This window comes from Canis lupus, chromosome 32, assembly GCF_048164855.1.
Source record: "Canis lupus baileyi chromosome 32, mCanLup2.hap1, whole genome shotgun sequence".
Lineage (NCBI taxonomy): Eukaryota > Metazoa > Chordata > Mammalia > Carnivora > Canidae > Canis > Canis lupus.
Genome location: NC_132869.1, coordinates 34,532,212 through 34,558,155, shown reverse-complemented (window position 1 = coordinate 34,558,155; position 25,944 = coordinate 34,532,212). Strand labels below are relative to the sequence as shown.

The window sequence follows — 25,944 nt, the reverse complement described above, 5'->3', positions numbered from 1 at the left end:
ACACAAACAATATGGGGCAATCGACTGGAAGAAGGTCACTGGTGAAATGGCATAAGGCCTATTCTTATCTCAGTTCTATTCTACATTTTACTTCCTTGAATGAGGACTCTCAAAGCAGACTTTCTTCATTTCCAGGCATTGCAGAAACACTTGAGTGATAAAATAGAGACTGGAAAAGTACTTAGTAGGCTACGCGCGCGCGCACACACACACACACACACACACACACACACAATGCAATAAAGTCAAGTTTAATAGACAAAAAAAAAAATGTAGGGTCACCTTGCTGGCTCTGTTAATTATCTGACTCTTGATTTTGGCTCAGGTCGTGATCTTAGGGTCCTACTGGGATGGAACTTCAAGGCAGGCTCTGCACTCTGAAAGGAGTCTGCTTGAGAATTCTTTCTCACCCTCTGCCTCTGCCCCTTCCCCTGCTCGTGCATGCATGCTCTCTATAAAATAAATAAATCTTTAAAAAGCAAAAGTACTTTCCCATTTGAGTTCAAACAGTCAATTGGTTGAGGATAGGATGGGGGATACTGGAGCAGGTTCCTGTTTAAAATCCTTGGGGTTTTAGTAAGCCATAAACTGACTCCTTAAGATGGGGTAATGGTTGCTAAAAAAGAACTAGCGTAAGCTGAGATGGTATTAATTCAAGTGTGTAGTAAAAAGGTGGTGCTGGTGTTAGGGTCACTAAGGATGCTGAGATGAGGGACCAAGTCGGTCAGAATGATGTAGTCATTTGTTGTGAGTATTGCTTGAGCCACAGAAGGAAACAGAAAGGTCTTTGAGGGAAGGGACCACATCCTATTGTGTACATTCCCAATATGTACTATAGCACCTGGTGGAAGAGAAGGTGCTGGTTGTGTGTGTCAAAAGAATGAATATGTGAATGACTGGAGGGTTCAGGAGTCTTTCTCTGAAGATTGGAAAGGTTTTCACAGGAGAGAGGGAACCAGGGCCCAACTGTGATAGGGGCCATGGGTGTCTTTAGTGCTCTGAACTCCCTTTCCTATAGGTGACAGTCCATTCCCAGGATTCCAATCATAAGTGATTTGCATATCCTCTAGTGGAAGGAAACATCTATTCCTGGGTCCAAATCCTTTCCCTACTACTAGTGTGAGCCTAGGCAAATTAACATCTCTGTACCTCATTCCCTAAATGCCAAACAGAAGCAAAGTATTGCCTCCTTCATAGGTTTGTTATGAGGATTACAATAAACAGCCTATGCAAGGAAACTGGCACATAATAAGGGCTCCAAAAAAATTGTGTAGAATGAATGAATTTTCCCTGAACATGTCTCATGCACCCACTAATTTCTCACTGATAACAAATATCCTTCTGGTTACTAAATTCTGTTCTCCAGGTGCAGAGCCTCCTTTCTTCCAGGAAACCTCCTGACATCACCCAACCATGATTTTCCTTGTCTCTTCTGGTTCCCCATCCTGTTTCCTGATTTCCCCAGGGAATCACCTGTAGGGACAGGCATCTGCATGGATGGGCATCTCCAGAGACAGCCATTTGGGTCTGATCAGCATCACAGAACTGGGAGCTGGACCAGGCAAGGCAGTGGGCAGTTGGGAACAGCAGCCTCACAGGAGACTCTGGAGACCCGAACTCTAGCCCTGGCTGCTAGGAAAGTGGGCATTTCCAGGCCTCAAGGAAGGTTCTCCAGACTGTCCCTCACACTCGGTGGTTCTCTGTAATATTCTGGTTCCATCGGATTCTCAGTAACTACAAGATGAAGACGGCTCCTTGGCAGGAGAGGGTATGATGAGGCCGTCATTTTTTCCTTCCAAAGAAAACTCAGGGACTTGGAGACAATGACACGCTGCCCCCTCCCATCATATTTGTCTCAGTATTTCCTTAACTGTTGAGGAGATCTGGTTCTTTAACTCGTTCAGGATGCACTGATGGCCATGTGAGAAAGATGCCCTCTGAGGCTCCTTGAACCTCTTGCTGTTTTTTTTTTCAGAAGTAGAAGAGCCCTAGTCCCCAGCCGGGGGTCTCTAACCCTTGCGGGGACCTGAGAAGAAGCTCCTTTTCCTCTCTGGGCCTCATTTTCTTCATCTATAGAATGAAAGGATGTGGGTAGAGGAGCTCTAAGGTCCCTACCAGCAACAATGGCACAATTATTTATCTTAGTGTTGCCATATCCCCCATAATTGAGGTTAAAATATCAAAACAAGATCTGGGGTTAGTAAACAATGCTTATTAAATGGAACCCTTCAACAATTATTCTTCCAATCTTAATCAAGAGACCCAAATAATCTGGCTTCTCAATTTGCAATTTCCTTGAAATCCTGCTGTTGATTAGTTCGGGTAGCCAGTTAATGGAGTCTGGCACACCAAACCCATTCATTTTGTTTTCTTAGAGGCAGGCTCCCATCTTGGAAATCAGGACCAGGAGGTAATGGCTTTTGATGTATTGTCAACAGGAGAGTCAGGAGTTCTCACACAGTGTCATCACTGCCTGGGATCCCATAAGGACAATGACAATGGAGAATGAGGATGAAGAAGGATGGGGCAGAGGGTGCCCAGCCATCATGAGGCATGTGCAGAGTGAATGTCTGGTGAGACAGACAGACAGAGCCCATAGGCAAGCCAGTTAAGATCTGGGGTGTCCAGTGGTGGCCATCGCAGGAGAGCAGAGGGGTCAGTAAGAGGAATTCACAATTAGGTACAAAGGGCCAGAACTAGAGAGGAAGTGGAAATCCTAATTCCAGGGACCAAGTTAACTTGCTGCCATAGAAAGCTGGCCAATGTCAGAGGCAAGAGCAAAGGCTCAGGACCCAGCTGGCTCAGAGTATGTCCCTTCATTCAACAATACTTATTGAGGACCTTCTATATGCCACATACTGTTCGAGACACCATGGATACAGCCATGAAAGGAGACAAAAGAGCCTTACCCGCCCTCCACCCCCATGGAACTAATTCCTATGGAGGAGGCAAATAACAAATAATCACATCACAGGTAGAGATCAACAAGAACCATTAAAAAGCAACACAGAGGAAAGGAATGGAGAATGATGGGTGATCAGGGAAGACTTCCCTGAGGAGATGATAGGGAGCAAAGACTTGAACAAAGCAGGGAGTGAGCCACGTGAATAGTCACTTTCACCAAAAGCTGCTCTTGAAACCATGGGTGACAGGGCTGCGGGGATAGCATTCAAGCTGTGAGTGCTGCAGAAAATCCAGCTAATCATGACTTGAGCAGACAGCATTAATTTAACTCACTGAATAACGGATGGGGTTGGCAGCCCAGGGCTGGAAGGGAGGGTTCAAGGGGCCTTGGGGCCCAGGCTCCTCTTCTCTTTCTGCTTCACCATCCTTAGCATGTGGCTTCTGTCCTTAAACTCTTCTGTCCTTAAACTCTTGAGGCAGCTGCTCACTTCCAGGCACAAAGTGCAAGTTCAAGACATGACGGGGGAAGAGGAACAGGCAAAAAGATCCCAGAGGACATCAGCTGATTCTGTCCCCATTAGCCCCAGCCAACGACTTCTGCTGTGTCCTAATGGCCAGACCTGGGTCACATGGCCACCTCTGCACCAGTCACTGGGAGGGAGAAGGGGGTTATATGTGGGACCCAGGCCCACCCACCAGCACATCCAACCTGGGTCACTTTCTTAGGGCCTCCCTTCGTGGAAGACAGCTCTATGATGGCTTTTACCTTGAGTCACGGGAAAAGCTCATCTCTCCTCTGTAGGGAATCAGAGCTAGCTCTGCCACAAACTTGCTGTGTGACCTTGGGCCAGTTGCTTCTAGTCTCTGGGTCTTGCTGGAGCAATCACCAGACTGCTCTCTGCAATAATGGTCTAAAGCTCCAAGTGCCATTCTCATCTCTGTCACCATAAATTCTATCCTATAGAGCCCCTAAAAACCCAGCAGAGTCCTACAGGGCACACAGAATGATCATTTTACCAAAGGAGACACAAATTCTAAGAGCAAATCCAGCTGGCAGGGCCAGGACAACCGTTAGGTGAGTGAGACACTTGCCTACATAGGCATACAAGGAGGTGCCAAAAATTGAAGTCACCAAGATATATAACACTTTAAAGCAACACTTTAAAAATCCAATTTAATACAAAAAAAATCCATGTTGAACAAAATATAAAATTTTTAAATAAAGACAAGATCAATATTACTGATTTTTCCTTTTGCTTCAGACTCTGGCTTGGCTCAGCATGGCATGGCCTCATTTACTGACCCTGTTTTATTAAAAATGCTGAAATTTTGTTTATCATCAACTTTCTTGCATTAATTTTGGTTTTCAGAGATCCAGTCTGTTCAACTATTATTTGATGTCTTAGCATTTTGCCACCCCTTAAATTTTGCACCCAACACAAATCCCTCACCTGCCTCTCACCCTGCTCTGCCAGCCTTAGGGAGCCTGAAAGGAGCCTGTTGCTGGACAGAGGCCAGTCTGCCCAGCCAGGCGTTTACCCTGTCTGGGGACTTGAGGGTCACACAGTGGACATGTGCAATTTTTAGCGGTTTGCCATGAGGGTGTTTGGATTAAAGGCTCTGGTATTTCTTTAATAAGAAAAGCAGGCTGTAGCCATTAAAAATTTAGTCCTACAAATAGCTCCTAGGAGCTCCTCTCTGAGGTGCTGTATTTATTTAATCATAGTAAATTTGGGCCAAATCCTCTCCTGGGGCTTCCAGCACCTGCCTCTATATCCCTGGGGAATGTGTCAGTAGGACCACGCTATTTGCACAAAATCCCTCTGCCTGTGGCTCCCCTGGCCCGCTGGCTCACAGGGAGATAAAACACCTTAGCCTCATTACTCAGATGGCTAATTGCAAACTGATTTAATTAAAGTATACAGATATTTCCCCAAGTTAGTTACATTTCATATCACTCCATTAGGAGTAATTGGCTGGGATGAGAAGCTGTAGAAAGGGAGGCTGGCCAGGTGGGTGGGGAGCAGGGAGCCCCCTGGTCTGTGGAAGGCTTGCTGCCTCTGGGGGTGGTCCCAAGGCGTTCCTGGAGGCACAGGACCACTGAGCAGCCTACGGGGGACGTCCCTGGGTCACCTTAACCACAGGCACCAGATTGCTCACAGCCTGGGTCAGGAACCTGGGTTTCACGCCCATTCCATACTTAAATGAGTTCACACCTGGCCTCAGCTTCTCCCCCTGTAAAATGGGAGTAATAGTGATGCCTACCTGAAATGGTTGGTACCTGATTAAATGGAACAAGCTTGGAAAGCCTTTAGCGTAGTACCTTCACACAGTTAAGGCTTAATAAATAATATCATTATTACTTGGGGCCAGGTGTGTGGTTACGGAGTGAAGCAGTATGGACAAGAGAAGAAGCATCTCCCTCAGAGTCAGAAACCTTGGGGTCTGGTCTCAGGTACGCCCCTAATTTCCTGTGCAATCATGAGCAAGTTGCTTCTTTCCCTGGGTCTCAGTTTACTCTTCTGGCCAATTAAGGAAAGGAGGCAGAGACTGATGTTCACGTACGCTATGTCCATTCTGCCCTTCTTCCTTACTGGCACAGCCCTGATTGGGGCAGCAATGACTGGCTACAACATCCATGTTTCCCAACGTCCCTTATAGACAGGGCTGGTCTGTGAATTCCCATCAATGAAGTGAAAGACAAAATTGTTCCCTTCTTGGGTGGGGTTCCGAGGAATTCACCTTTAAAAGGGGCCAACTCAGCTGCCCAGCTCCCCTTCCACCCCCCTCCTCCCTTCTTTCTCCCACCTAGAATATGATCCTGATGGTTGGAGCTCCAGCAGCTATCTTGTGACCAAGAGGTAGCCTTGAGGGTGGAAGCCACTTGGCCAAGAAGAAGATAGAAGATGCCAGAGATTCTAATAACATCTGACAGATGTTGCCCCAGTCATGACCACCCTGGATTTCATAGTACCTAAGAGAAAAAAAGGATCTGATGTTTTGAGCTTTGTTTTGTTTTTGTCTTTGTTAAGCCTTAGCTTTTTTGGGTCTTGATGACTTGCTGCTAAATGCTATCCCTAACTGATACAGGGTTTCCTGCTCTATCCAAATATTACAGCTTGATCTCTGAGCTAATCAGAACTGTCTGCCTGTCCTCTTTATGCACCAGGAGGGATCTATCAGCCCCACCCCAACTCCAAACCCAATCTGCTCACCCACTTTAGGATCCTCATTACAGAGCCAAGATTCCCATATTCCTAGCCTATAAATCTCAGACTTTGAAGAGATAACAAGTAGCCTCTCCTCACAGAGAGATTAGGTTCCCAATCTACATATTTTCAAGCACCTCTACAGCCAGTCCATTTGCTCACTGCCATAGCAGGAGTGGATAGCCTGGGGACAGCTGACAGCTCTGGTGTACTGGAAACTGCAAGGATTCACTGCTGAAATAACTGGTTTTAACCCCTTTTCTGTCCCTTACTGACTGTGTGACTACTGAGACTGAATGTGTTCCCCCCTCACCCCCGCTCCAAATTCATATTTTGAAACCTAATGCCCCATGTATGGAGATTAGGAGGTGGAGACTTTGGAAGGTTATTAGGTCATGAGGGTCCTCACAAATAGGATCAGTGCCCTCACAGCTCCCTTGCGGCCTCTGCCTTATGAGGTTATAGTGAGAAGACAGCCACCTATGAAGAAGCAGTTCTCACTAGACACTGAATCTATCAGGGCCTTGAGCTTGGACTTTTCAGCCTCCAAACTGAAAAGAAATGAATTTCTGGGGTACCTGGGTGGCTCAGTGGTTGAGCAACTGCCTTTGCCTCAGGTTGTGATCCTGGGGTCCTGGGATCGAGTCTCATATCAGGAGAGAGCCTGCTTCTCCCTCTGCCTATGTCTCTGCCTCTCTCTGTGTGTCTCTCATTAATAAATAAATAAAATCTTTTTTTAAAAAAAGAAATGAATTTCTGTTGTTTCTAAGCTATACAGCTGAGAGAGTTCTGTTAGAGCAGTACAGCAGCCCAAATGGAATAATAAGACAGTGACCTTTGGAAAGTCTCTAAGTCTTTCTGGACCTTGCCTTTCTCCTCTATAAGGTGGGCATAATAGTAGTGTGCCATTCCATTGGGGATGGGATGAAGAAATAAAACGTGTGAGAGAGGCACAGTACACTCATTAGGACTTATTACGGTCAGAGACCATTTTTTGAACCAACCCACAAGTCTTTCCTGAGCCAACCCTGTAGGCATGGTGAGAGGAATCCCCAAAAAGTACAAGCCACTGTCTTCCATTTTACAGAAGAGAAATACAGAAGTTCAGAGAGGTTAAGTAACTTGTGTAAAGCCACACAGGTAAGAGTAGAGGTGCTAGGATTTAAGTCCAGCTGTCTGAGTCCAAAAACTTCCAGTCTCCCTACACAGAGATGAAGAGCTGTGGCCAAATCCAGCCACACCTGATTTTAAAAATAAAGTCTTCTTGGACCACAGACACACTCATTTGTGTACGTCTTGTCTCTGGCTGGTTTTACACTAAAGGGGCAGAGTTAAATAGTTGCAGTAGAGATTGTATGACTCACAAAACTCAGAATATTTCCTACCTGGGCCTTTTCGGAGTTCTCTGAATGCTAATCTATAGTGTCCTATTTGCCCATCGTCTGGCCAGTAGTGAACACCTCTTCTGTGCCTGATACTGCAGGCACTGGTGATGGAGACATGTCCGACGTGAGTCCCGTTACTTCCCAGGTTACCAGTGAGGCTGGCCCCATTTTGCAGGTGAGACCTTCCCCAGGTCCCCAACAGATTTGTGGCAGAAATGGACCAAAATCCTATCTGGTACCTCATTCTGTCCCCAGGCCCCATCAGGACACAACCAGGAAAAAGGGATGAAGAATGTAGAGGGAATCCGTCTCCCTCTCCTGGTGTCTCTTTCCATCCCCTCTACCAATTCCCACTTGTCAGGAAGTCAGGGCAAGTTGCACCCCCTTTACGGCCCCTCCTCCATCCACAGAAGTCACCTCCACTGGACAAGCAGGCTCTGTGCTGGCCCTGTGCTCTGCAAGGACACCTAATCCACCAGCCCCTGCCCTCCCTCTGCCTCCCAACCTACTGCCCCTTCCAGATAGGGTCAGAGTTCCAGGCTGTCCACCTAGCTCACCACACAAACCCCCAGAGCCCCTCCTGGCCCCTCTGCCCCCACCCACCTCACTTACTTAAGGCTGAATTCTATATCTGGAAGTTCATTAATTTTTTTTGTGGGTGCCAAAATGCGGATCATTTGTGCTTATCCTCAACTAAATAAGTCAGGTCATAAGAGGTAATGCCATGGGTAGTGGAATGTAAACAAACACATTCTACCTCAATAAACATGCTAATTTCCAGCTATAATATTCACAAGTAAAAGATCCATCACGCCGACCCTATTTGGCAAAGGCAGCGGGCCTCATCCGTCAACGGGGGAGGCTCCCGCCAGTTCTCTGCGGGAGGGAAATAGTACAACTTAACTTGCTTGATGACGCCCTCGGGGGGAAACATGAGCCTCATAAATGAGTCTGGAAATGTGATAAAAGGATAATCTTGCATAAATGAGCCTATATCATCATTACCTGCGCCGACCAAGGCCGGGCACAGGCTTTGAGTGATGGAGTCACATTTCATATAAATTAAGGCCAAGGAGTGGGTGCACCGGGCCAGCGGGGGCTCTCTGTTCTTGCCGTATCCCATTGTCCACCCTCGCCCGAGGCTGCCACACGGGATGCATGGAGGGCCAAGCATGTTGTGGGAGTGGTAGTTTCAGTGCTGGCTGGGGCTGGGGTGTTGGGGTGTTGGGGCGGGAAGAGCAAGGACTACCCAGGCCCCACCTGAACATGAGTATACCCTTTGGCAAGTGGTGATGTCACAGTGGGTCTGGGGCCTTCCTCCCACCTCACAGAAAACATTAAGGAATCTATTATTTTATTCGCTCAATTTAGTGGACAGCTATTAAAGGCCAAGGCACTGAGACAGGCACTTGGAAAATCAAAAAAAAAAAAAAAAAAAAAAAAAGATGAAGCCCTTGCTTGTAAGGATTGGCCGTGGGCTTAGTGAGATAAAGCAAGTCCTTGGTCAAGCATGGAGGGTGCTCAGAGGATGGAAGGACCCCAGGGCCAGGGTGAGGCAGGGAAGGTCAGGCCCACTGTGCTTAAGGGATGGTGGGACACTCTCAGTGAGTGGCAAAGAGCCAGGGCCGTCCCCTCCTTGCTGCCCCTCCCCAGGGCCCTCAGGGACACTGGCCCTGTTCCGCCCGCTGTAGGCGCACAGCCTCTGCTGAGCTCCTCTGTTCAGCCTCTGAGGCCTTTTAGCAAAAGACAGGAAGATGGGGGACTAATGTGCAGAACACATGTGCCATCTTGGAAAAGGTCTGGTAAAGATCTTGATGCCCCTTCCTGATCCTCCCTTGCCCTCTCCCCCTGGGATGTTGTAGGTGCCCCACCCAGGTCCCCTACACACGCACCTGAGGCTCCCACCCCCTGCTGCTGGGGGTGTTGGCAGCCACTGCTCACAGCCACCCTCTTCCACAGAGAATCGTCTTTGGCCAAGGAGGAGCCACCTCACCTGGGAGGCTATTCCTGAGGCTCCAGGGTACAGAGGCTGGTCCCCTTGATGGACACCCTTGTCGGAGCTCATGCTCTGAGGTTTCGTTCCCACTCTGACGGATCAGGCTGAGGCTGGGCTCCAGCAGAGATTCCATCCTTGCTGCCCCATCCTGCTTCCCTCACGCCCTTCTCCCAAGAACGTGCTCCTAGTCCCTGATGAACTACTTACATCCAAATCTCTTTCTCAGCCTCTGCTTTTAGGGAGCCCAAGCTAGGAGCTCCATCTTCCCTCAGAGGCAGACCTGAAAGCAGCCCACCACAAGGCAGTGAAGGAGGGGCAGTGCTCCGGTTAGGACTAATGTGCTGGGGGGCTCAGAGAGAGAGAAGCTAACTATGCCTCAGGAGGTCAGGGAGGGTACCTCAGAGAAGGGGTGCCCACCTTCCTTGGCTTGGTCCTGCGTTCTCCAGGTGGGTGAGGTGGGAAGGGGGTTCTAGGCAGAGGGAACAGCGTGCCCTTTCATTTCCAAAGCACTTTCAGGTATCACTTCACAGCAAATAGGGGCAAGCCTGTGACATGGGAAGGCCTGCTTTAGAAGCCCCCAGAACCACCATCGGTGGGGGGGAGCGGTGGCCAGGCCCCGTAAATGCTTATTGCAGGAATGGGTGCATATGTATAAGCGAGTGAGTAAAATCATTCTGAGTATTCCTCCGGTGGACAGTGTTCCCTCCATCCTGTCATTCTCGCTGTGGTGACTGTGCCCTCGCGAGACCAGAAAATCCTTTACAACAGGGGCTGGGGCTGCGCATCAAGAGTGTCTCCATGAGACCTAGCTCCTAGCTCTGCTTTTTGCAGAGTTGATGCTCAGCAAATATATATCCCATGTCTTTGAAGTGTTGACCTGAGAGGAGAAGGGGATCATAAAGAGCAGAGGGTATTTAGATGTATAAAGACATTCATTCATTCATTTACTAAACAACTTTGTGATGAGATAGTAAAATTAGTGAATCAGAAATAGGGAAGGGGGCGGCGCCTGGGTGGCTCAGTTAAGTGGTTAAGTGTCTACCTTTGGCTCAGGTCATGATCCCAGGATCCCGGGATTGAGCCTCACATCAGGTTCCCTGCTCAGTGGGGAGGCCTGCTTCTTCTCCCTCTGCCTCTCCCCCATGATGGTGCTCTCTCTCTTACTCTTGCTCTCTCTCAAATAAATCAATAAAATGTTTAAAAAAAAAAAAGACATAGGTTTAGAGGGGAAATTATTGTATACCTAGAGTATGCAGAAATTGTACCAGGTACTTTCACATACTGCACTCAAATTTCCCGATAACCTGGAATTATTACTGCCATTTTACAGATGATGAAACCAAGTGGGAGCAGATGTGCAACGGACATTTAGCTCTACCTAGGTCCAGAGCCTGTGGTCTTTCCCTCCTCTCTCCCTCCCTTCATCCTCATGGATGAAAATCAAAAGTTACAGAGGTCTGCAATGGGTTAACCAGATCTTTTCTGGAGGCGGAAGATCTAGAAGACCTCTGGGTGTCTCTTTCAGCAGAGAATCATTCGATTCAGGCCACCTGGGTCCACGCAGACCTGATGGGCAGCAGATCCCCCCCGCCCCCGCCACACCTCCCAGGCCAAGGCCAGCTCTCCTAAGGTGCATCCAAACACCTGTAACAGAGAGAAAGTCATGCTTCCAGGGTTTGTAGGATTCAGAACCGGCTTTAGGGTTAATTTTTCTCTGAAGGAAAAAAGAAAGGTATAAACACTGTTGGAAAACTGAGCTGACAAGCTCAGGGGAAACCCGAACCACAGAAGTCTTAGTCAAAAGCGCTGGCTGAGAAATTGCTGGCCCCTGCCAAGCCCAGGGAAGGGAAGCTTGCACATTCCCGGGCTGCGTGTTTCAAATACTTTCCGCGGTTTCGCCAGTGGAGGGCCAGGAGAGAGGAATCTGTCATTACCAACTTGGGTCTGCAGAACAGCTTGGCTGGCAGGGAGCAGTGAAATCGCAGGAGGCAGGAGGCGGAAAACCTGACTCATGAGCTTCAGGGACAGGGGAATGTGCAAGAGGGAGGGGGCTGGAGGCAACGGACCGCAGACCCGAAGGGCAGGCGCGGATCCTTTGACTCATAATGCATTCTTGCGGGCTAACCACCGTGACTGCCCCTTCCCTGTGGGGTGAGAGCCTCATGCACCCTCCCAAATGTTCGATCAGCGCAAACATTTGTTGAGCACCTACTAGGTGCCAGGCCTCATGCTGAATATCCAACAGGACAACCCGTGGAAGTTAGCAGAGAGGGCACAATAGGCCTGCTTTTCAAACGAGGACTCTGAGAGCCAAACGAGGAAACTGAGGGGAACTGCCCCACGTCCCAGAGCAGATGGCCAAAGCATCAGTTCATCCTTTGTGTGCTGAGGGCCTACTAAGCGCGGGGCACTGGGTCAAGGGTGGGCACAAAGATGGAGGTGATGAGGCCTTTGCAGTGAAGGGCTCAAAGTCTTATACACTTGAACCATTTGGTGTTTTTTAAAGATACATTTATATCTGCTACCAAAGTTTTCTTACAAAACCATGTGTGGGAGGAGGGGCAAGGATGATTTGGAGACCTGACAACAGGGAGGTGACCGGGGCGGGGGTGGGGTGGGGAACATGATGGCAGAAAGAGCCCCGGATGACAAGCCATGGGGCTTGGCTTCTCGGTTCAGCCTGTTGCTAACATGCTATGTGACCCAGGAAAGTCACTTCAGTCGCTGTGGCTCTTGATTTCTGAAGAGGACACTATCTCTGCCTGACCTCCCTTTTGGAAGTACTGTATGTTCCACACCATTGCCTGAATTCATGCCAATTGGCTTCTTATTGCAAGCCTCCATCACTCTGCCTGAAGAGCTTCTCTGGTGGCAGGAGGATGCTATACCCAACATGGGGCCGGCCAGAAACAGGGGACCCCATGCCCTCAGGAACAGCCCTCAACAAAAGAGTGATGGGAGTTGGGGGATGAAGACTGGCCTTCCTGTCCCCTCGAACAGGACAACTCTGAAGGCATGTGTTCACAGCCTCTCGGGGCTCCGTGGTGGCACGGAACCCCAGCCGCCCCCCACAGGGGTACTGTGCTCATCAAGCACCCTGTGTTCTGGCCATTCCTTCCACCTCTCACATCCCTCCTGGTGCTTCCTGAAACCACCTCCTAAATAAACGACTTGCACTCAAATCCTGTTTCAAGCTCCACTCCTGGGAGGAGCCAAATGAAAATACTTTCCTGGATGGTAAAGGAGGAATCCAGCCTAGAAGGGTTTTAGCCCCCATCTGCAACAACCCCATTATGGTGTAAAGGAGTAACTGAAGCCCCCAAGGAGAAGCTAAGTCCCATTGGTTGTAACATTCCCCATCTCTTCCCTAGATCTCGAGAAAGCAGCCTCCTGAGCCTCACGGGCCCGGCCTCCCATCAAGAACAAGGCCTAGAAGTAAGGTCCAGGGTCTGGAAGAGCACAGAGGTCGGGGCACCAATGCAGGGGTTCTCTCAGGCAATAAATGCCCTGTTGGCCCCCCACCTCACTCCCACCAGCCAACTCCTCCTCTTCAAAGCAGATCAGCCTTCTCCACTTCTACAGAGGCTTCTTGAACATCTGCCCTGTTCTGGCCTCCCGGAGTTCCCTGCTGCTCCTGCCCTTCTATGGGGTCTGGGGCACCCTCCAGCACCACACCCAGTACATGGCCTATGGGGAACCACTATTGATGATGAGTCTGTATCATGTCTTCCCAAAGGTCTCTGAGGGCAGGACTTGGGCTCATTTTCTTTTTATCCTCAGATGCTGGCTCTTACAGCTCTAAAATGCTTGCTGAATGAGTAAGAATAGGAAAACCCCTCAAAACTTGTTGAGACCCCAGAATCATTGTCATTTCCCCACCTACAGGGAGCCTGATGGAGATACCAAAGACTGGAGATTTGAGACCACAGACTGGAGCCATAGAGGTCAAATATCCCCCCATTGCACAGATCCAGAGGCTTCCATTCACATCTAGAGGTACACAATGAAGTGGCCTTGTGACAGGTCCCTTCTTGGCACAGTTCTGTAGAAGTCGTGGTTTTAAATGTTTTTCTAGCTGTGGAATTCAAACAAAATCTTCTCTAGAAGTCCAGCATGTAAATAATTGCCCTGACTGAAATGGGGGGTGGGTGTGGGTGGAGTCCTCTCAACAACCCCTTATCCTTAAGGGAAACCACTCTGAGAGTGCCCTGGGGCTCCACAGGGCTGTTTAGAAGCCACTGGCCATGTGGGAAGAGCTGGGTTGTGTCTAAAGACCCAGGTTCTAGTTCTACTCCAGGCTGTGTGACCCTGGGCCAGTCACTTCACCTCTCTGGGCATCAATTTTTTTCATCCCTGTGATGGAAAAGATAATGTCTCCCTCACAGGGTTGCTGAGAGGCTAAAGCTGATAACCAGGGTAGCTTTGCACCATATTATGGCCACGCACAAAATCTGTTGTCAGGCAGCCCAGAAGGACACGAGAAATCTTATGTTATTTTGAAACAGGAGCTCTTGGAGGCACTCAGCCCTGGTCTGCAGAACAGACACATGGCTTTGAGACTCAAGGTTGCCTTTTTTCTTGGGGCTTCAGGCCCCCACGTGCTCACGGGGCGCCTCTTTGCCCCAGACCTCATTACCCAGCCAGCTGGGGCCCTCGCACAGGCATTGTTTCTCGTCCCTGGGTGTAGAGCTGGAACACGTGAGCACGGAAAATTCATCCCCTCGCTGCTCTACCAGCCAAACCCCGGTCCCAGCCCGGGATGCGGACCCCTAAAGGGAAATGGAGGCAGAGTGTTCTGGCTCCAGGAATCAGCTAATGGAACCTTGTTAATTACTATGTAAATTACTTTAATAGCCTGGATCCCCCCCAGACTATTGTTTAGGGGCTGGAGACTCTAGACTGGGAGATGGGGTCTCAGGTGAGGGGAAGGAGCAGCCTATCCTTGGCCCCAAGAGCTCCCATGTATGGTGTCCCATGGGGCAGGAGTAGAGGCACAGATGGGGAACCAGAGGTGAGAATGACCTCATGTCGACCATGGTCCATGAGGATCATGAGAATGACACTGACCTGCAGGAATCAAGTCCATCCTTGAAGGTTGACCCTAAAAAGGCCCCCAGATGATCTCTGATCCACCCTCATGCCCTCTCTGCATCCCAGGAGAATGGAAGCCCAGAGCAGGTGAGTGACTTGTCCAAAGTCAAACCACAAGGTGATGGCCAGGCAGGGGCTAGAATGCCAGTCTCCCATCTCCAGCCCAGGGATTCTCACACTGGCACCTGTGGATGAGCAGGACTTGGATGTCTTGCCTGAAACATCAGATAGTGAGATTTTCCCAATTTACAGAAGAAAAAAAATAAAGTTAAGGGAAGCATTGTCTTGATTTCAAGTACTACACGTAGCTTTTTAAAAAAGATACATTATCCTACAGATATGATACGTAGCTATATTTTCTTCCATAAATGTGCTTTTGTACCACACAACCAAGTATGTCAAAACATCACAGTGTTCTATGAAGGACACCATGACTTTAAGATTCTCTGACCTGAAGAGAATACTCATTCCTGAAGCACTTCTTTTCATCTCAGTTTTCCAGATAAGGGAAGAGACACTGAGCAATGCTAATAATGACTTATGCTAGATCAGTGCTCTTTCCACTGTGCCATTTGTTAAGAGTATGTATAAACCGAGAGTGAGTAAGTACCCAGAGGGTTAGGAAGGGGGACGGGGTAGAATGAGGACGGTACTACAGCGGGGCTATTGCCAGGAGGAAGAGCTGTATGGGACAGGCTCCCTGACCTCTCTCCTGGCTGCCTGCGGGCACACTGCTCCCTCCTGCAGCATGGGCTGAGTTTCAGACAATAGGTTTGCTGGCAGGACGGAGGCTGTGCTGGAGTGGTTTTATCATAACACAGTGGCTCTGTGGCCACTTGCTACCTGTGTGACCTTTGGGCATGTGGCATCATCTGAGTTTTGATTTCTTCATCTGAAAGATGAGAAACAACACTTGCCTCACAGGCTGGTTGAAAGCATGAAATGAGATGGTAGGTACTATGCACCTGATATGACGCCTGACACTCGCCTTCTCCCTCTTTGTCCCCATTTCTCTCTCCAAGATGTCGATATAAATATTTTTGAATCAGGGTCAGGCACAGGGACCTGGGGCATCACCCAGCACCTTCCTTGCACCTCCACTGCACTGCACCCACCTACAGGCCATCAGTGGCTAGCAAGGCTAAAAGCCCAAAGCCTCTCCGCCTCTCCCTCACACATCCTACAGGCCCAACTCTGCCCTAGGCTTGGCACTGACTGTCGGCTCCCCACTGCCAATCCCCAATCCTCCCATCAGCACTCCCAACTCAAGAAGCCTTTGGGGTGTCTCCAGAACCTGCTTTCCTTGGTTCTCAATGGTGCTTCCTCCTCCCCTACTCTCTACGGATATACACCACCACCTTGGCCTGGGGTTCCAGCTTTCAGTATTTCCTGGAGGCTGCTAGAAGGAAAATATAGGGCCATCTGAGACTTGGTCTCTGCCTGCAGGGAGGGGGAATAATATTATCCCCTCTCAACCATGTGAGGGGAAGTGCATGGAGGCTATGAAGCTCTTCCAGCAGCAGAGGTTGTTACCGTTTGTGATAGGTATAGAGGTACAAATATAATGTCGGTGTAAAAATATGCCAGACTATCTTGTCTAATGGTCTCCTGCTGGGGCTACTGTCTCCTCCTCCCTTCCTCACTTCCTCAGAGGTCATGTCTTTGGAGAAACCCTTTTCTCTCCACTTCTCAGAGGGAACTGTCATGGCGTGTTCACCTGCCTGTCCCTGCACCTGGCTGAGCTCTAAGAAGGGAGGGGCCACATCTCACTTACCTGGCTCTGAACTTTACTTTTGGCCACAAGTAAGAGAATCCAGCCAAAGCTATTTAATCAAGAAGGGGAATCTGCTAGAAGGCCATGAATGTGCTTCAGGAGGAGCTCAAGGAAATGCAGCTGGAAGCCCTCAGGAAGGGATTAAGATCAGAAACAGGTCACCACACTCTCCCTTCCTCTCTTACCCCCTTTTCTTCCTCCTCCACATTAGGATTTTTAAGATTTATTTGAGATAAAGAGAGAGAGAAAATATAGGAGGAGGGGCAAAGGGCAAGAGAGAATCTCAAGCAGACTCCCTGCTGAGCCCACCCTCCATCTCAAGATCCTGAGATCATGTCTTGAACAGAAATCAAGAGTCCTATGCTTAACCAAGTGAGCCACCCAGGCGCCCCTCCATTTGGATTTTCTAACTTTCTGCTCGGCGCCTAAAATATTGACTGTACCATTGCCAAAGTGAGAAGCGGTCCACTGTGCACAATTTTAAAGTAACCGGTCAAAAGCTGCCTGGATAAACCTAAGGCCCTCACCTTAAGCCTTACCCCACACAGAGGTTATGAAAGGGTGGGAGTCAGAAGTTAAGGTGTTTGAGAAGGAGGATGGCTTGGGAGCTGGTCTGTATGGTGCGTGTTCTTACCACCTACGCCAAGAAATGATAATGGCCTCTAACCTTAAACATCAACCTGCCAGTTAGTTTCCCAGAAAACAGAGGGGTTTATTCAGGGATAATAGGACTGCCATGCGAACAAGCTCACTGCAGCAAAAACATAGGATTGCTGTGGGACAAAGGGGAAACACACTTTTATAAGGAAGGGGCGGGGCTGGAAGGCTGTTGTTAACCAAGCGCCCATTGGAGTAGACTGGTAGTTGGAAGCGTACTGGCTTATTGGCTGAGCTGAGACAGTCTCTCGTTGGCCGCACTATGGGGCGGGGAGGAAAGCCTTTCTTCCTCCTGCTGCAGGAGTAAAGCAGCATCCACCTGTCTTCTTGTGGGATTTTCAGTGGCAATGACTGGTAGGGCTTGAGAGCTCTCCCCTCCCAACCTCCTGACTCCATTGGAGTGAGCTTCCCTTTGTGGATTTTCACAAAGCTGACACTGATGGAGCGCTGCTGGTGCGCCAGCCCCCATGCTAAGCACTCTAGGGGGGCGATCGCATTAGACCCTCCCAACAGACATCTGAGGGGGGCATCTCTTAGAACCCTCCCCCCATTTCACAGATGAGAACACTGAGGCACAGGAAGGTTAAGTAACTTGCCGAGTACATTTCAGAGCGTGGATTCAAGCCGTGCGTTCTACTGCATCACGTGTCAGCCTGTGGCAGCGGCACATGTCACTGTGACCGTGATGACGCGGGTGTGCACGTGCACCTGTGTCCCCAAGGGGGGTACATACACGTGCATGTGTGACTGCCCACGTGGGAAACCACTTCTGGGTCTGGCTCCTTTGTCTCCTGTGCAGAGCTGGTGAAACTTTACCCAGCCACTGCCCTTTGGTGACCATTTTTCTTAATGAAAAATTTAGTGAGCGGAGGAATGGTTGCCGTGCACTGGGGAGCCCTGCACGCTTGGCAGCTTCCGCAGATGAAGCCCACCGCGCTCCCTGTTCCCATGTCAGGGGGCTCTTGGGGAAAACCACAGCCATGACCCAGGACAGGGGGCAGCTAACTTCCCTTGGCCACCAGTCAGGCAGGCTCCTCCACCCGCAGCCTTATGTCTAAGCGCCTCCTCCAAACTAATGCCAGAGCTGCCTTCTAAATGCCCACTCCATCCTGATCACAGCCCTGTTCCACAAAACTCCATGGCTCCCCTTCGACCCTAAACATAAAATCCCATGCCTGTGCCTAGCTTTCTTCCAGCATCCAGGCCCAACCTGACTTTCCAGAAAATCCTTTGAGGTAGCTGCCAGGGCTGGCACTAAGTGAGGGGAGAGATGCCCTCCCTCGAGGGGTCCAGCCTGCTGTGCCTTCCCTGCATGTGCTCTGCAAACCTTGACACAGGAGTGGGCATAGCCACGGGCTCCTCAGAACTGGACCAAAGGTGCTGCAAGAAATTAAACTCTGATTCAGCAAAGGTTCTGAGCACCAGCTCACTGCTGTGCCCCTCTGTCTCCATCCTGTCACTGAGTCTCACCACACCCCATTTTGCAAGTACCACAGTGGTCATAGTGTCTGACGTGCTAAAGTCACAGAACCAGCAAGTAGTGGAACGAGAGCTGTGATGACCACGGAGTGAGGATCTACTGTGGGGCAAGCCTCATAGTAGAGCTTCCATCTTTTACTTTGTTAACCCTTGGGTCAACCCAGAGAGGTCAGTCCCAATTATTCACTGATTCCATACGTATGAATTCACCAGCTCAATGAAATGTATTTTAATCCCCAATCAATACTCCTTGTGCTTTCAGGGTCATTTGCAGACATGAGCAAAGTGGCAAAAAACTGGAGTGGTCCTATTCACATGTTCCCAGATGAAGTCCAACAAGGTGACGCCTCTGCCTTATTGTTTCAGCTCACACTACAAACAAGTGGCCTTTCTCTGGTCTCTTTAGTGCCACACTTTTCACATTTTTGTCCTTTTTGTTGGTGATTTCTTTATTTGGGGTGGCCCCAAACATACTGCTGAAATCCTGTCTAGCGTTCCTCGATGCAAAAAGGCTATCGCATGCCTTACAGAGAAAATTGGCCTATTAAATAAGCTTCCTTTTGTTAACAAATCAATAATTTATATTAAATAAAGCGTCTAAACAGAAACACACATAAAACAAGGATATCTATTGATCAATTGATGAAAATGCAACCAGAGGCTCACAGAAAACTAACCCTGCATTTTCCCTAGGATAATGGCTCAGTATTTACTAATTCAGTATTCTCAGCTGCTTTCACAAACCATGGCTACCACTGGGGCGCCTGGGTGGCTCAGTTGGTTGAACAGCTGCCTTTGGCCTGCTTCTCCTTTTCCCTCTGCCTGCTGTTCCCCCTGCTTGTGCTCTCTCTCTCAAACAAACAAAATCTTTAAAAAAAATAAAAAGAACATGGCTACCACAAATAATGAGTAGCTGGTGAAGAAGCTATTGGCTCAGAGAGGTTAAGTCACCCACCTGAGCTTCCATAGCTAGTGAGCTGCAGGCCCATTCTTTTTTTTTTTTTAATTTTTTATTTATGATAGTCACAGAGAGAGAGAGAGAGAGAGAGAGAGGTAGAGACACAGGCAGAGGGAGAAGCAGGCTCCATGCACCGGGAGCCTGACGTGGGATTCGATCCCGGGTCTCCAGGATCGCGCCCTGGGCCAAAGGCAGGCACTAAACCGCTGCGCCACCCAGGGATCCCTGCAGGCCCATTCTGAGAGGAGTCACACCTAAGTGGTCCCCCAACCCAGTTCCTTTCTGAGGTGTGGGGTAAATGCTGGTGGTCTGGGGTGGGGGGGCAAGGTAACGCCGATTTGGTATTAAATAGCATTATCGAAAGTTCTTTTTTGTTGATCTCTCTCGGTCCTTAGGATTAGATACAAGTATAAACCTGAGTTTGGTGCGAGTCAGTCCTTAACACCTCTCAAATCTTCCTGCTGATTCCCCTTTTTAATAAAGGAGAACAACCATCAGGTGCACAGCCTGTAGCAAGTAGGAGGGTCAGGCCAGAATTTAGCAGCAATTATCTTTATACTTGCCTTCAAATAGAATACTTGCCACAAATAATGGCTCTTAATAATAGCTTTTAACTTTTAACAAGGTGATAGAAAGTTTCTTTCTCAAATAGATTCAGTTAAGTAAAGATCTGGATATAGAAAAAATGTTAAGTAAATAAGTGTTAAGAAAAAAATCCCAAAGGTGGTCTGTAGTGGTTTCTGAATGATGCCAAAACCAAAAAGGTAATGGGTGAATGACCGGTATTTCAGGGGTGCAGGCAACATTCTATTTTTTCATCTTTTTTTTATTTTTTTTTTAATTTATTTTTTTTATTTTTTCATCTTGATGCCAAATACACAACCATGTATCAAAACTTTTAATGGTTTAAACCATAGTGCCTTTAAGCCAACGACAAATTTATTATTTTACAGTTCTGGAGGTGAGAAGTCAGTAGGGCTGTGTCCTTCTGGAGGCCACAAGAGAATCTATTTCCCAGCCTTTTCCAGCTTTCAGAGGCTGCCTGCACTTCTTGGCTTGTGGCCTCATCTCCTATCTCTAGAGTCAACATCAAATCTCTCTCTCCTGCCTCCTTCTTTCCTTTCTAAGGATGCTTGTGATTGCACTAGGCCCACCTGGATAATGCAGGATACTCTCTCCACCTTAAAAATCCTTAATCACACCTGTAAAGTCCCTTTTGCCATGAAAGGTAACATATTCACAGATTCTGTGATTAGGATGTGGATATCTGTTGGGGTCCTTAATCTGCCTACCACACATGTTAGTGTGAGGGCATGGAAGTGCATGCAGGGAGACTGACAGCGTGTGAATGCACATGCCCAGAAGCATGGGTGTGCGTGGTGGGGGTGGGGTGTACAGAACCTGCAGAGGTGGGTATTTAGTAACTAAGGCTCCTCCATGCCCACAGCATTCCAGCACAGCCAAGCATGCAGCTGCCACCTGCCATTGTCCCCTTGAAGCCTGTCTTTGCAGCCCTGCTGTGGTCTGTGATATGGCCTCTTCCCTCTAAGCTGGGACCAGAGTAGAGGCAAGGGCTGGGGATCCCATAATGGGGATGGGTGGTGCTGGCTTGCCAGGGCCCTTGCTGAAGACACAATGGCCTGGGTAGGGAAGGTGGCCCTGGTCCACCCTCAACAGTCGGTTCAATTGCTCTTTAAGGAGCTCCTTGGGAAACTTGGGGCAGATCCATTGTCTGTATTCACAGAGAGTCATTTGGTCATGTTTCTGGGCACCGTGGCCACCCCCATCCTGGTGTGGCTGGGCATGGGGGTTTTATAAACTGCCTTCATAACTGCACCATTTACTTTCAAAACTGAGGTGCCCTCTGGAAATAGCTTATTAACAATTACAAAACACAATAGTAGCAAGCTATCCTTGGTGTGCTTCCTACCTTCCACATGAGTGTGCTAAACCCTTCACACACATTATATGCCTTAACCCCCACGCAACCCCATGGTTTACAGGTCAGGAATCCAAAGTTACAAAGGTTAAGCGACTTGCCCAAGATTCTGAACCAAGTGAACACAGAGCTAGGATTTTGGTGCAGGTCCTAAGGGTTACTCACACTGCCTTATTTCTGAGAAGGGCATGCCCGGGGACCCATTCCCTTGATTGGGCTTGGCTCTCCTGGAAGTTCTCCTCCAAAACTCCCCAAGCCCTGGGGAGGAGAGGATAGAATGGCCCAGGTCTGGAGCTGTGCCTCTGTCAGTTTAGCCCCAGAACTCCTGCTGACAGGCATCAGCCCCTTCAGGCCATGCGCCCAGGGCCTTGGAGCGGGAACTAACCCAAGGGATTGGTCTCCAGCCATTTTTCAAGGATACGAACCAAATCTCAGGCGAGAGATTTTTACACCTAATTTCCCTTCCTTAAAAACAAAGAAATCAATATGTAAAGTATAATTGCCAAAGTGTCTAAAATGCTATAATCCAAACGCTCCCACAAAAACCTCACAATGAGGGTTATGTCAAAAAGACACAGGAGCCAATGGAAAGCGCTCCAAATGGGCAGAGCTGGGACAATTCAAGCAACAAAATAAACAAGTATCAGATTATAACCTGAAGTATAAAATACATATCCATGAGTCCATAGTACTATAAATTAATGATTGAATGAATGAATAAATAAGGGAGACAAGACAAATCTCTGGTGCAAAAGAATTCCAAATAATTTATGCAGATACTCTGCGCTCAGGGAAGAAAAGCACAAGTCCCCAAGCCTTAAGTATGGGTTGTGCATAGTGACTTCCTTCCAAAGAGCATGATAGAGAAACAGAAGAGTAGCCTACCGTGGAGACAGCTAACCGAAACCACCTCAGCCATGTGATCAAGGCCAACATCAAGAGTGTATGTTGATAAGTATGATGAGAATGGCACTTTAAAAAAAAAAAAAAAGAGAGAATGGCACTTTACTTCTGTGGTCTTCCTCCCCCAAACTCACAACACTGGTCTAAGCATGAGAAAAACAGCAAAGTTCAGTAGAAAGGCCTACCTGACCAGTGCTCTTCAATACTGTCAAGGTCATCGAAAACAAGAAGAGTCTGAAAATTTGTCACCGCCAAGAGGAGACTAAGGAGACTTGACAACTAAATGTAGTGTGACAGCCTGGATGAGCTCCTGGAAAAGAAAGAAAGTAGGTAAAAACGAAGGAAATCTGAATGAAGTAAGGACTCTAGTTACTATGAATGCACCAGTATTGGTCCATTACTGATAACAAATGTACCATACTTGTGCAAGATGTCACCAAGAGGGGAAGCTGGGGGAGGAGGTACATGAAAGGAAGCTCTCTGTACTACCTTTGCAATTTTCCTGTCAATATAAAGCTATTCTAAAATTAACATTTATTTTAAAATAACATTAAGTTGTTATTTAATATATACATTAAATTACTAGCAACTTATGATATTTATTATCTGAGCTTTAAAAGTAACAAAAAGAATAATAATTTTGGGATCTATTCATGTACTTTAATTAACTTTTTAGCCACATCTGTTTCTAATACCGTGTTACTGGTACTTTTCTAAAGAATGTGTTTTTTTTTTTCTAATATGGTCTCTTTCTTCTGCCTCAACGAATTGCTATAATCATCTTCAAAGTTTTATTTTATGATTAATATAACAGGAATTGTTGATACCCTTTGTAGACTCTCCTCTGTAGATCACAATATTTTTTCAATTTAAATTTTAGTTAACATACAGTCCAGTATTGGTTTCTGGAGTAGAATTCAGTGATTCATCACTTATACACAAAAAACAGAGTTCATGACAAGTGCCTTCCTGAATACCCATCACCCATCTAGCCCATCCCCCATCCACCTCCCTCCATCAACCCTCAGTTTGTTCTCTATGGTTAAGAGTCTCTTACGGCTTGTTTCCCTCTCTCCTTCTTTTCTCCCCGCCCCCTTCCCATATGTCTATCTGTTTTCTTTCTTAAATTCCACATATGCTATTGTTGAGATCACAATTTTTTTAATAAGAATGAAGTTTCTCTGCAGAGATATCTGGGAAACCCTGAGCAAATTCTGTCAGATGGAGGATATTCTCAATTCCTATTTCTTCAGATAGGAATGGTTAATTATTTCAGCCCAAATATTTTCACGGGTAGTGTCTTTTTAACCTCCATTTAGAATATTTTTCTTTAACATATTATGAAAAGATAAAAACCACATAACTTTTAATTCTTTTTAATATTTTGCCAACTGTAGATGCTGCAAAACGTCAGCCTTTCATCTTCCCTTCAATTCAAACATAAAATATAAACTTCCCCAATTAAAAATAGGAGCTCCATCAAAATATTCTTCCCACAAGTCAAAGAAAAACTATAGAATTTCAGAATTAACTCTTGGCCACCATTTGAGCTCCTTTATTTATTTATGACCTAACTTGTTCAACAATTCCCTCATTTTGAGGGATAAATGTAAATTTTTTTCCAGTGTGAAATTACTGAAATTTGCTTAAGGCTTTGTCTTTAATACCTAAAATTTGATACAAGTTTTAAAAGTTACAGTTTTTTTAGCATACTTGTGGAACATTGTGATTAAAGACTTTTAGTTTCTTTTGAAAATTTAGAGGACTCATTTACAAAATGTTCAATTCCACTGTAAATGCTTAATTTTACAGAGTAATTCTCCAAAGGCTCAAACATTTAAAAATCCAACTGATGGCAGCCAGCAAAAACAAAAACAAAACACATCTTGCTATGCAGTCCTGTGCCAAATCATATTGGATGACTGAGGCAAAAGGAAAAATCGATAATAACGATCCTGTCTACTCAAAATGTTGATATTTTGTTCACATGGATTTTTTGTATTAATTCTGATTTTTAAGATATTGCATCAAAATATTATTTGTTTTAACTACTATATTTTTGGTGCCCCCTTCCCTCCCCCCACAACCCCCACCCTCCTCCCCACCTTACACTTTGTACCAAAGGTGGATGCCTTCCTCCCCACCCCCTAGTCCTGGCCCTACTGCCATGTCGAAATATGTTTTATATTAAATATCATCTTTGCCACAAAAATATTATAGTGTAATTACTCTTTATGTGTGTGTACATGCAAATAAGTACAATTTCTATTTCAATTGATACACCATTTCAGCTTGTTTTATTCCTATTTTCAAATATGTGCACCACCACCAATTCCAAGTTCATTTCTGCTCCATGAATTTCCTAATTGGATGTGAATATTGTTTTTACCATGCTGCTGTGTTCTACTAAAATTTATGTTTGTGTTTGCAAGCACAAATAACTCTATCTATGCTGAACTTTGTAAACAAATGTGCAAATAGGTTTACAACAACGTGAGATGTTTTACCTTCACCTGAATGAACTTACAAAAGCTTACTTTCATTCCACTACTAAATTCCACTAAAATTCATCACTGAATTTTTTTAAAAGATTTTATTCATTTATTCATGAGAGACACACAGAGAGAGGCAGAGACACAGGCAGAGGGAGAAGTAGGCTCCCCGAGGAGAGCCTGATGCAGGACTCGATCCTAGGACCCTAGAATCACGACACCTGAGCCAAAGGCAGATGCTCAACCACTGAGCCACTCAGGCGCCCCAATAAACTGAATTTCTATATGAAGCACTCAATGACCTTGATTTAAAACTGCTGAAGACCAGTGTGTTTGGTTGCCAGGAGCAAAGAAGCCCTGTCGAACTAGCTCAAACTGGAGACTTAATGATGGGGATGGTTCCACCAGCAAAGATTCTGGGCCCCTGGTGGCATCAGGACCAGCTATATCAGCACTGTGTGGCCTGCCTCCATATTTCTTTTATTCAAAAGAAGAAAATGAAACTAATTTGTTTAAGTTGCTGTTGGGGGAATCTCCCAGAACATCATTCCTAACTGAGCCAGCATCCAAATCTCTCCTTTCCCACCAAATCCAGGGCAGGGTCAATTTGATAGAACCTCCAGGAAGCACATATCCAGTTCAGAGCGATAACCCCTTATTCTCTCAGCCAATGGCAAGAAGCAGCAGCCCTTGGATATAAACATAGTTGTAGGAATCACATCCGAACCCTGCTCTGATGGGGCAGGAAAGGAAGGGACATTTATTACACATCTATTATGGGCGAGAGGCATCGGCTGTTAGGACTTATTTAATACCTGTGAAGAAAGTGCTTATTCCTTTTTATCCATTAGGAAATAGGCTTCCTAATTCATTTAGAAACTGAGAAACTGGATCTACTTTCTATGAAATTTAAGAACAGGCAAAACTAACCAATGTTGACAGAAGTTTGAATAATTGTGACCTCTGGGGGCAGGGTGGCACTGACCCGGAAGAGGACACAGGAGACCTCCTAGGGTACTGGAAATTTTCTAGATCTTGGATATGGTGATAGTTAAATATGTAAAATGTCACTGAGCTGTACATGTAAGATTGGAAATGCATGGTGCACTTCATCATATGTATAATAAACCTCACCAAAAAAAAAAAAAAAAAAAGAG

The 25,944-nt window shown here is 47.0% G+C and overlaps 1 long non-coding RNA gene across 4 annotated transcripts in view; it reads right to left on the bottom strand.

Moving 5' to 3' along the window:
• LOC140623167 (uncharacterized) overlaps positions 1–25,944 on the bottom strand; it is a 54,928-nt gene that overhangs the window by 17,111 nt on the left and 11,873 nt on the right. For 3 of the 4 annotated variants that reach the window (XR_012022828.1, XR_012022827.1, XR_012022825.1), the window contains exons 4-5: positions 22,481–22,605; positions 22,278–22,364 (exon numbers count right to left, since the gene is read on the bottom strand). This is a non-coding gene — a long non-coding RNA (uncharacterized lncRNA). The remainder of the gene's footprint in view (positions 1–22,277; positions 22,365–22,480; positions 22,606–25,944) is intronic. The other variant, XR_012022826.1, reaches the window with a different exon arrangement.